The sequence below is a fragment of the Galeopterus variegatus genome, unplaced genomic scaffold (assembly GCF_000696425.1).
Source record: "Galeopterus variegatus unplaced genomic scaffold, G_variegatus-3.0.2 Scaffold3266, whole genome shotgun sequence".
In the NCBI taxonomy this organism is placed as follows: Eukaryota; Metazoa; Chordata; class Mammalia; order Dermoptera; family Cynocephalidae; genus Galeopterus; species Galeopterus variegatus.
The window spans coordinates 38,734-48,370 of record NW_007729377.1 but is presented as its reverse complement, the minus strand read 5'-3'; positions in this window follow the sequence as shown (position 1 = coordinate 48,370).

Below are 9,637 nucleotides of genomic sequence, written 5' to 3'. Positions count from 1 at the left end.
GTTGCTCCCGCGCCTCGCTCAGCCAGTGAGCAGGAACCGGTCTGAATGTGGGATCCGAACCCTCGGGCGGGAGCGCCGCCGCGCTTCCCAAGTGGCGCACTATCCAGTGCGCCACCGGGCTGGCCCCCTAATACTACCTATTTCTAATCAAAATCTTATTATCTGTATACAGTATTTACAGTCTTCCCAATCCTGTTCTAATAAGAACTATTGAGAAATAAAAGCTAACCTTAGTTAGATTGTCAAGGAGATACTCAATATAGAATATTAAAAAGGATATTTGGAAACTTATCAAACTTAAATAGTATTATAAACTTTATTCTGTCTCCGAAAAGCCTAAGTATAAACAATATCTTTGGTAGACTTTGGGCTCCACCATGAGAATCAATAACAAAGTCATACTTGGTGAACATAACCAGCCATATTATAACTGTATTTTAAAAAGAGAGAGAGGATTGTGGAACACAAATTTCAGTCAATGACTATGAATACTAATTCTCTCTCATTTATCATCTCAGTCTACTATTTCAAATCTAGCAAACTCATCTATAGCCAGATTCCAGTTATTTCTCTTTTTATAGTTCACCTGAATAAAAAAATCTTAAGTAAAACACAAAGGTATTTTGAACCAGATTTGCTCAAAATCTGTTCTAATTCATGAACTTCAATATATCCTGAGGTGATGCCTTTAATTACTCTCCTTATGCCAAGGCCCATAGCATCCTATAAAAACCCAATGTAGTAGGTATGTATCCAAAGAAAATAAAATCAACATGTTGAAGAGATTCCTGCACTCCTATATTTACTGCAAAATTATTTAGAATAGCCAAACATGGAATCAACCCAAGTGTCCAAGAATGGATAAATGGATAAAGAAAATGTAGCATATATACCTAACCAAATACTATTCAGTCATAGAAAAGAATAAAATCCTGTCATTTGTGACAACTAGGATCTGCCTGGAGGACATGTCTTCATGAGGTTATAATCTAGAGTGAATGCAGGCAATAAACAACTAACTAAAAATACATATACAAGGAAAATAAAAATCTAAGGGTATAATTATGTAAAACAATCAACCCAATTCCTGGCACATAAAGAATACTCAATAAATCTTAGCAATATATATTATTATTATGATGATTACTATTTCTATAAAAAGACATCTAGGTGATATTACTTCTGAAATGTGAAGCATGAGGAGCTTGGAAGACCCCAACCCAGAGAACCATAACTGGCAAAAATTATTTTAAAACAACCATTTAAAGTCTCTGGAAATTGTTCTAAGGGCATACAACAAATGGAGAAATATTTATTCAAGGAAATGTTCAAAATCTTAGTAAGAATAATGAGAATCTGTGGCTTGAGTCTTGACTGAATGCCTCCCCCCAGACACCAACTCAGTAACTGAGATGAAAAATCATGAGAGGGGCTCAACAGCAGATATGAAGAGGCCGAAGAAAGAAACAAAGAACTTGAAGATACATCTAAAGAGATTATACAATGTGAAGAATATATATTTTTTTAAATGATGAAAATAAACAAAGCTTCAGAAAATTTGTGGGAGACCATTCAGTGCATAAATTTATACATAATAGGATTGCCAGAAGGAGAGAAGAGAAAGAAAAAACTAAGAAAACAAAATTCAAAAAAGTAATGGCTGAAATTTGATGAAAACATTAGTCACAGAATGAGTAATCTCAACAAACTCCACAAGGATAAATACATGAGATTCATGCCCAGGTACATCACAGTAAAATGTTAAAAGACAAAGAGAAAATCTTAAAAGCAACAATACAAAAACAACTTGCAACAAGAAAATCCCAATAAGATTAACAGCTGACTTTTCATCAGATACAGGGAGGTCAAAAAGCAATGGGATGGGCCGGCCCGGTGGCGCACTGCTACAGTGCACCACTTGGGAGCGTGGTGGCGCTCCCGCCGAGGGTTCAGATCCCACATACAGACCGGTTCCCACTCACTGGCTGAGTGAGGGGCGGGAGCAACACCGAGGGTTGCGATCCGTTGCCGGACACGAAAAAAGACAAAAAGGAGAAAAAAAAAAAGCAATGGGATGGGCCGGCCCGGTGGCGCACTGCTACAGTGCACCACTTGCGAGCGTGGTGGCGCTCCCGCCGAGGGTTCAGATCCCACATACAGACCGGTTCCCACTCACTGGCTGAGTGAGGGGCGGGAGCAACACCGAGGGTTGCGATCCCGTTAGCGGTCCCGGTCCGGTTCAAGCGCGCCCCTGAGGGTTGCGATCCGTTGCCGGACACGAAAAAAGACAAAAAGGAAAAAAAAAAAAAGCAATGGGATGACATAGTCAAGCTTCTGGGGGAAAAAGTAACCTGTCAAACAAGAATCTTATATTCAACAAAAGTATATTTCAAAAATAAACCCAAAATAAAGACATTCCCAGATAAACAAAAACTTAAGAGAATTAGTTGCTAGCAGACCTGCCATACACAAAATACTGAAAGAAGTTCTTCAAGGTGTAAGCAAGTGACAAAAGACAGCAATTTAAGTCTACATTTTTAAAAATCCCACTAAAGGTAATAATATAATTATTAGAGCATATAAACATATATTTCTTCTTTCTTCTCTTAACATATTTTAAAAGGAATTGTATAAAATAGTATGTTTAAAATTGTGCTCCTGGGACTATGATATAAGGAAATGTAATATATCTGACAACAATAGCACAAAAAAGACAGAGTGAGCAAAGCAGTATTGAGATTTAAAAAAAAGGATATCAGATAGTAATTTGAATTTAAAGAAACAATGAATAGATTCAGAAATGATAACTAAGAAGGTTAAAATTGCAAAAAACAAGCTCTTTTCTTCTTCAGTTTTTTAAAAAGACATTAAATTACATAATTAATTATAACACTGGATTATCAATAATAGCACAAAAATGGGGAAGAGTGAATAGAGCTATACAGTAGTAGCATTTTTGTATATCATTGGAATTACATTGGAATTTACATTTGGTATAAATCTGAAGTCAATACTGATAAATTAATATGTATACAGTAAACAACAGAGCAACCACTAAGAATATAACTCAAAAAATATAGTGAAAACTCATAAAAATATTAAAAGGTTACACTAGAAATTATTCATTTAATGCAAAAAAAAGTAGTAAAGTAGGAATAATGGAAACAAAAACATATGAAATGAAGAAAATAGAATAGAAAATACACTAGCAGACATAAATCTAACCATATCAATAATAATATTAAATTGAATGGATTATACAATCCAGTAAAAATGCATACAATTGTCACACTGAATGAAAAACAAGATCCAACTATATGCTGCCTATAGGAGACACACAGTAGCTTAATTTCAAATAGATGAAAAGTAAAAACTTAGAAAAAAATATATACCATGTAGACATTAACCATAGTAAAACTTAAGTGACCAAGCTAATATCAGAAAAAAATAACAGACTTTTAAAAAAATGACTAAGATAAAGAGGAAAACTTTATAATTGTCGACAAATGGGTCAATCCATCAGGACAACAATTATAAAAATATATGCACCTGAAAACAGAGCCTAAATATGCATGAAAAAAATCCCATCAGAGTTGGAGGGAGAAATGAACAAGTCTACAATTATTGGAGACTTCAATACGCTATTTACAATAATAAATAGAACAAATAAACAGAAGATCAAAAAGAAAATAGAATACTTCTACTGTACTAAAACACAACTAGACCTAAAAGACAACTTTTCCGAACAGCAAAATATACTTCCTTCTCAAATGCAAATGCAACATGTTGCAGAATATACTATTTGATAAAACAAGTATCAATAAATTTTAAAAGATTGAAGTTGTAGCAAGTATGTGCACTGACCAAAATGGAATAAAATTAGAAATCAATAAAAAGAAAATCATAAATACATGGTGTATTAGTTATTTCTGTTGCTTAAAACATAACACCTAATGGTGGGTGATTTACAAAGAAAATAAAATTTATTGGTTGCAGTTTCAGAGGCTAGGAAGTCCAAAGTCCAGAGATCACACCTGTTGAAGGCTTTCTTTGGGAGTGACTTCAGTGGTGGCAGGGTATAACATTGTGAAAATGGTGGAGCAGAGAGAACAAGAAAGACTAACCTCTCATGCATTCTTCTTCTAAAGCCCTCAGAACCATATCCATGACCACCGTTTTTAATCCATTCACTAAGGCATGGTCCTACAATCTAATCACCTCTTCAAGGCCCCACCTTTCAATTACCATAATAGGATTTACCACCCTCTTAACAGTCACAGTGGGGGCCAAGATTCTAATACATAAACTTGGGGGACACAATTCAAGCTTCAATGAGTTTGTGGGGGTACATTCAATCCATTATACATAGAAATTCAACAACATAATTCTAAATAACTAATTGGTCAAGAAGATATCACAAGAAAAATTTAAAAATAGTTTGAGACGGATGAATGAAAATAAATACATAATATAAAATGCACCTAAAACAGGACTAAAAAGAAAAAAATATAGTTCTAAATGCTTACATTAAAAAAAGATCCAAAATTAATAATCTTATTTTCAGCCTTACGACAGTGGATAAAGAAGAGCAATCCAACCTCAAAGCAAGAAAAAGGAAAAGAATATAAGGATTAGGGCAAAAAGTAAAGAGAGAAAATAGAAAAATAATACAGAGAAGAAGAGAGTGACATCAGCAAGATGGTGGAATAGTAATTTTTAGTGTTCATCTTCTCACAGAAACATTAAATTGAAAAATCATCTATATATGACAATATTTCCACAGGAGCTAAGGAATCTGGGTGAGAGATTATAGCATTTGGGCAGAACACAAAGATAAGATACATTGAAGAAAGTAGAAATGAAAGTTTAACCTTACTTTTGTCACTCCTCCCCCAAGCCCATACAGTGCAGCACAGAAAAAGCATACCCTCCACATGGGAGAAGAATAGTAAAGTGAGCATCTGATATCACAGCAGACACCAGCACCAGCATCTCAGGCTGATCTCCAGCATATAGCAATAAAACAAACAAACAAACCTGGGAAGGAGGAGAATCTGATTCCTAGATTTACCATATTATAAAATTTATATGTCCAGTTTATAACAACAAAAAATTTCGAGGCAGGCAAATAAACAAGAACATATGTTCTATTTAAAGGAGGAAAATAAATTGACAGAAAACATACATGAGGAAGCCAGCCATTGAACTTACTATACAAAGACTTTAAACAACCAACTAAAACATGCCTGAATAGGTAAAGGAAGACATGAACAAAGACAGTGAAATGATGTGTGAACAAATAATAATATCAATAAAGAGACAGAAATTACAAAAAAGAACAAAAAAACTCTAAGCCAAAAATTACAATAACTGGAATGAAAAATACATGAGGGGTTCAAAAGCACATTTGAGCAAGTAGAATCAGCAAACTCAAAGATAAGACAATTGAAATCATTAAATGTAGGAAACAGAAAGGAAAAAGAATGAGAAAAAGTGATGAGCAAAAAGGACCTGTGGGATACTATCAAGAGAACCAATATACATAGTATGGGAATTCTAGAAAGGGAAGAGATACAGAAATATTAAGAAAGAATATTTGAGTAAATAATGGCTTTAAACCTTTCAAAGTTGATGATATACATGAATCTACACATCCAAGAATCTTAACAACCTGAAAGTAGAATAAACTACACAAAACCCATCTGACATTGTAATCAAACTGTTGAAAGCAAAAGACAAGGAGAGTGTCTTAAAAACTCAAGATTTCTATTTGGCTATTCTGGGGTTCTGTATTAATTTACACCCCTACCAACAGTATAGAAGAATTCCCCTTTCTCTGCATCCTCACCAGCATTTGTTATTCTCATTCTTTTTGGTAATAGCCAGTTTAATTGGAGTGAGATGATATCTCAATGTAGTTTTAGTTTGCATTTCCTTGATGATTAGTGATGTTGAGCATTTTTTCATGTACCTTTTGGCCATTTTTATGTCTTCCTTCAAAAAATGTCTATTCAGCACCTTTGCTCACTTTTTAATTGGGTTATTTGGGGTTTTTTATGGTATACTTGAGTTTCTTGTATACTCTGGATATTAATCTCTTGTCAGATGTATAGTTTATAAATATTTTCTCCCATTTTGTAGATTGTCTTTTCACTCTGTTGTTTCCTTTGCTGTGCAGAAGCTTTTAGAAAAAACAATTCTAACATTCATATAGAACAACAAAAAACCCCAAATAGCCAAAGTAATCCTGAGCAAAAATATATATATAAAGTAGGAGGCATAACACTGCCTGACTTCAAGTTATACTACAAAGCTTTAGCAACCAAAGCAGTATGGTACTGGCATAAAAATAGACACTTGGACCAATGGAACAGAATAAAGAACCCAGAAATCAACCCACATACTTACAGCCAACTGAACTTTGACAAAGAAATAAGAACATACATTGGAAAAATGACTGCCTCTTCAATAAATGGTGCTGGGAAACTTAGACATCCATATGCAGAAGAATGAAACTAGACCTGCACCTCTCACTGTATACCAAAATCAACTCAAAATGGATTAAAGACTTAGGTATAAAACCTGAAATGATAAAACTACTAAAGGAAAACATAGTGGAAACACATCTGAAAGTAGGCCTGGGCAAAGACTATGAATTAGATCCCAAAAGCACAAGCAACAAAAGAAAAAATAAATAAATAGGATTACATTAAATTAACAGCTTTATTGAGGTATACTTGACAAATAAAAACTGCATATAGTTAAGGTGTTTTAAGGAACACAATCATAAAATGACCATATTAATAAGCACAAAGGTAAACTTTTCAAAATTATCTAAAACCAAAGTTAAAACTTGTAATTTTTCTTTCAACATCTGGTGAAACTCTATGTACCACCTTCCACTCTGCCCATCTCCTTCAGTAACATTTCATTCAACTGCTGTTTCTCATTTGTCATTTGATACAGTCAGCCCTCCATATCTGCAAATTGCTTCATCTGTAGATTTATGGATCAAAAATATTAAAAAAGAAAAATATAACAATAAAAATAATACAAATAAAAAATACAGTATAACAACTATTACATAGCACATACATTGTATTAGGTATTATAAGTAACAGAGAAAATTTAAAGTACACAGGTACATGTGTACAGGTTATATGCAAATACTATGCCATTTTATATAAGAGACTTCAGTATCTGGAGATTTTGTTATCCATGGGGGGGGAGGGGGGAGGCCAGAGGGGACTGTGTTTAATTAAGGGCATACTTCATTCAATAATTATTCAAAAAGTATTTATTTGGCACCTACTAAGCACTAGGCACTATGCACTATGCTAGGGATCAAAACACCTAATTGTGCAAGATAGACACAGTTCTTATCTTATGAAGCTTAAATTTAACTGGAATAGATATTTAAAATTTAATTACACAATTGTTTGTTATTGTGTATGTACAACAAAGAAGACATAAAAGTAGGAAAACCATAGAAGTTTCCATCCAAACTTTAAAATTTTTGAGAGTAAAAAATGGTGCATTAATAGTTATGACTGCACAATAGGAGTAAACCAGGACTGTCAGAGAAAAACTTGAATCTACAGGCATACAAGGTGTAGGAAACTATGCAAGCATATATAGGTTGAGCATCCCTAATCCAAAAATACAAAATCTTGCAAAACCCAAAACTTTTTGAGCACCAACATGATACCACAAGTGAAAAATTCCATACTTGATCTCATGTGATGGGTCTCAGTGAAAATTCCTGTGATGGGCTTATTGAAGGACTACAACAGCATGCATTCATAACAGAATAAGAAATCATGTCCATTTATGAAATCAAAGAGATACTTCTACAACAACAAAAAAAATACATTGTTAATAAGGCAGATGACTCTGGAGGAAACGCTTTAATTGTAATTGTACATTTTTGTAGGGACAGTTTATTTCAATACATGCATATATGTTGTATAATAATCCAATCAGAATAATCCAATCCAATCATATATATCACCGAAACATTTATCATTTCTTTGTAGTTATAACATTTAATGAAGGAAATATTTTAAATGCCTTCTCATCTCTAGAGGACCCACATTCTAGGAAAAAAAAAAAAAAAACACAGTATACATTAACCTTTTAATCAAAACACAGTATTGTAGGTGGAGACTGAAAGTTTGCCATTGTTTGTTGTTGCTGCTGTTTAAGAGCTGATACAGCTATTCTGGTGATGTTACTATGCTGCTTAGTTAGCCTAAATACATTATTTTTTCACTGCATTAATGGCATGTCACATTTTTTTTTTACTGTTGAGAACTTATGTGTGAATAAGTGTAAGAACATGATTGCTTATCTGTAGCATATAAATTCAGTTAGCAATGATGGTGATGCCAAACAACTAGAAATTGCCCCGTGGGAGGCTGAGATAGTGATACTCTTGCTTACTGATGGTTTGGTGTACACAAACTTTGCTTCATGCACAAAATTATTTGAAATATTGTATAAAATTATCTTCAGGCTATGCGTATAAGGTGTATATAAAATATAAGCAAATTTCATGGTTAGATTGGGTTCCCATCCCTAAGATATTTCATTATGTATATGCAAATATTCCAAAATCTGAAAAAATCTGAAACCCAAAACACTTCTGGTCTCAAACATTTTAGATGAAGGATACTCAATCTGCAATGGGACCAGATCTAGTTCAATGAGTCACCAAGAAGTCTCGAGAAAGTGATATCTGAGATCAGCTTTGCAGAAGGTATAGGGATTACTGAGACTAAAGAGGGTAAGAGAAGTGCAGGTAAAGGGAACAGTATGTGAAAAGGTTCTGAGTCAAGAAAGAGCATGTCATACTTGAGGAACTGAAACAAGGCCAATACAATTGAAGTGCAGAGTGAGGGAAAAAACAGTGAGATGAGTTTGATGACACAGGAGGGAACAGGTCACAAGTAATGGGGAGCCTTGAAGGGTTTTAAACATCAGAGTGACATAAGCATGTATACACTTTTAGAAGAACTATCTAGCTGTACTTTGGATAATGGATCATAAGGCAAGAATAGGTGTGGGGAGACCAGTGAGAAAGCTATTGCAGGAGTCCAGGAGAGACAGAACATTAGTATGGTTTTTCTGAAGGTTGCAGTAGAGATAGAGAAAAGATGACAGATTTGAGATATAATTACAGTTTGATGATTGATTGAAAATAGATTGTGAAGAAGAGTGATTAATCATGATTGAAACCCATCATTCTGGCTTATGCAAAAATTTTATGTTGTCCTTCCCTATGAATTCTAAAAAAGAAATTATTTCTATGAGCAAATGTGGCAACAAAGGCCAGTATGTGTCTAGTGATAACACATACATAAAGCATAAATTGTATTTGTGGTAGCAGCATTTTACTTGTAAGCCAGCACTGTAGCAGAGTGAAATGAATTTGGGCATTTGGGGTCAAACAAACTTGATTTGAAACTCCTCTTCCATTAACTATGAGACCTTGGTCACATCATTTAAGCTTTCTGAGATCCACCTTCCAAATCTATACGATAGGTATTTATGTAGATTAGATAATGTATATATTATGGAAATAAAATTTAGAGATTTTAACTGAATGTTGCATAATTCCTGGCTCCCTATCCCATGA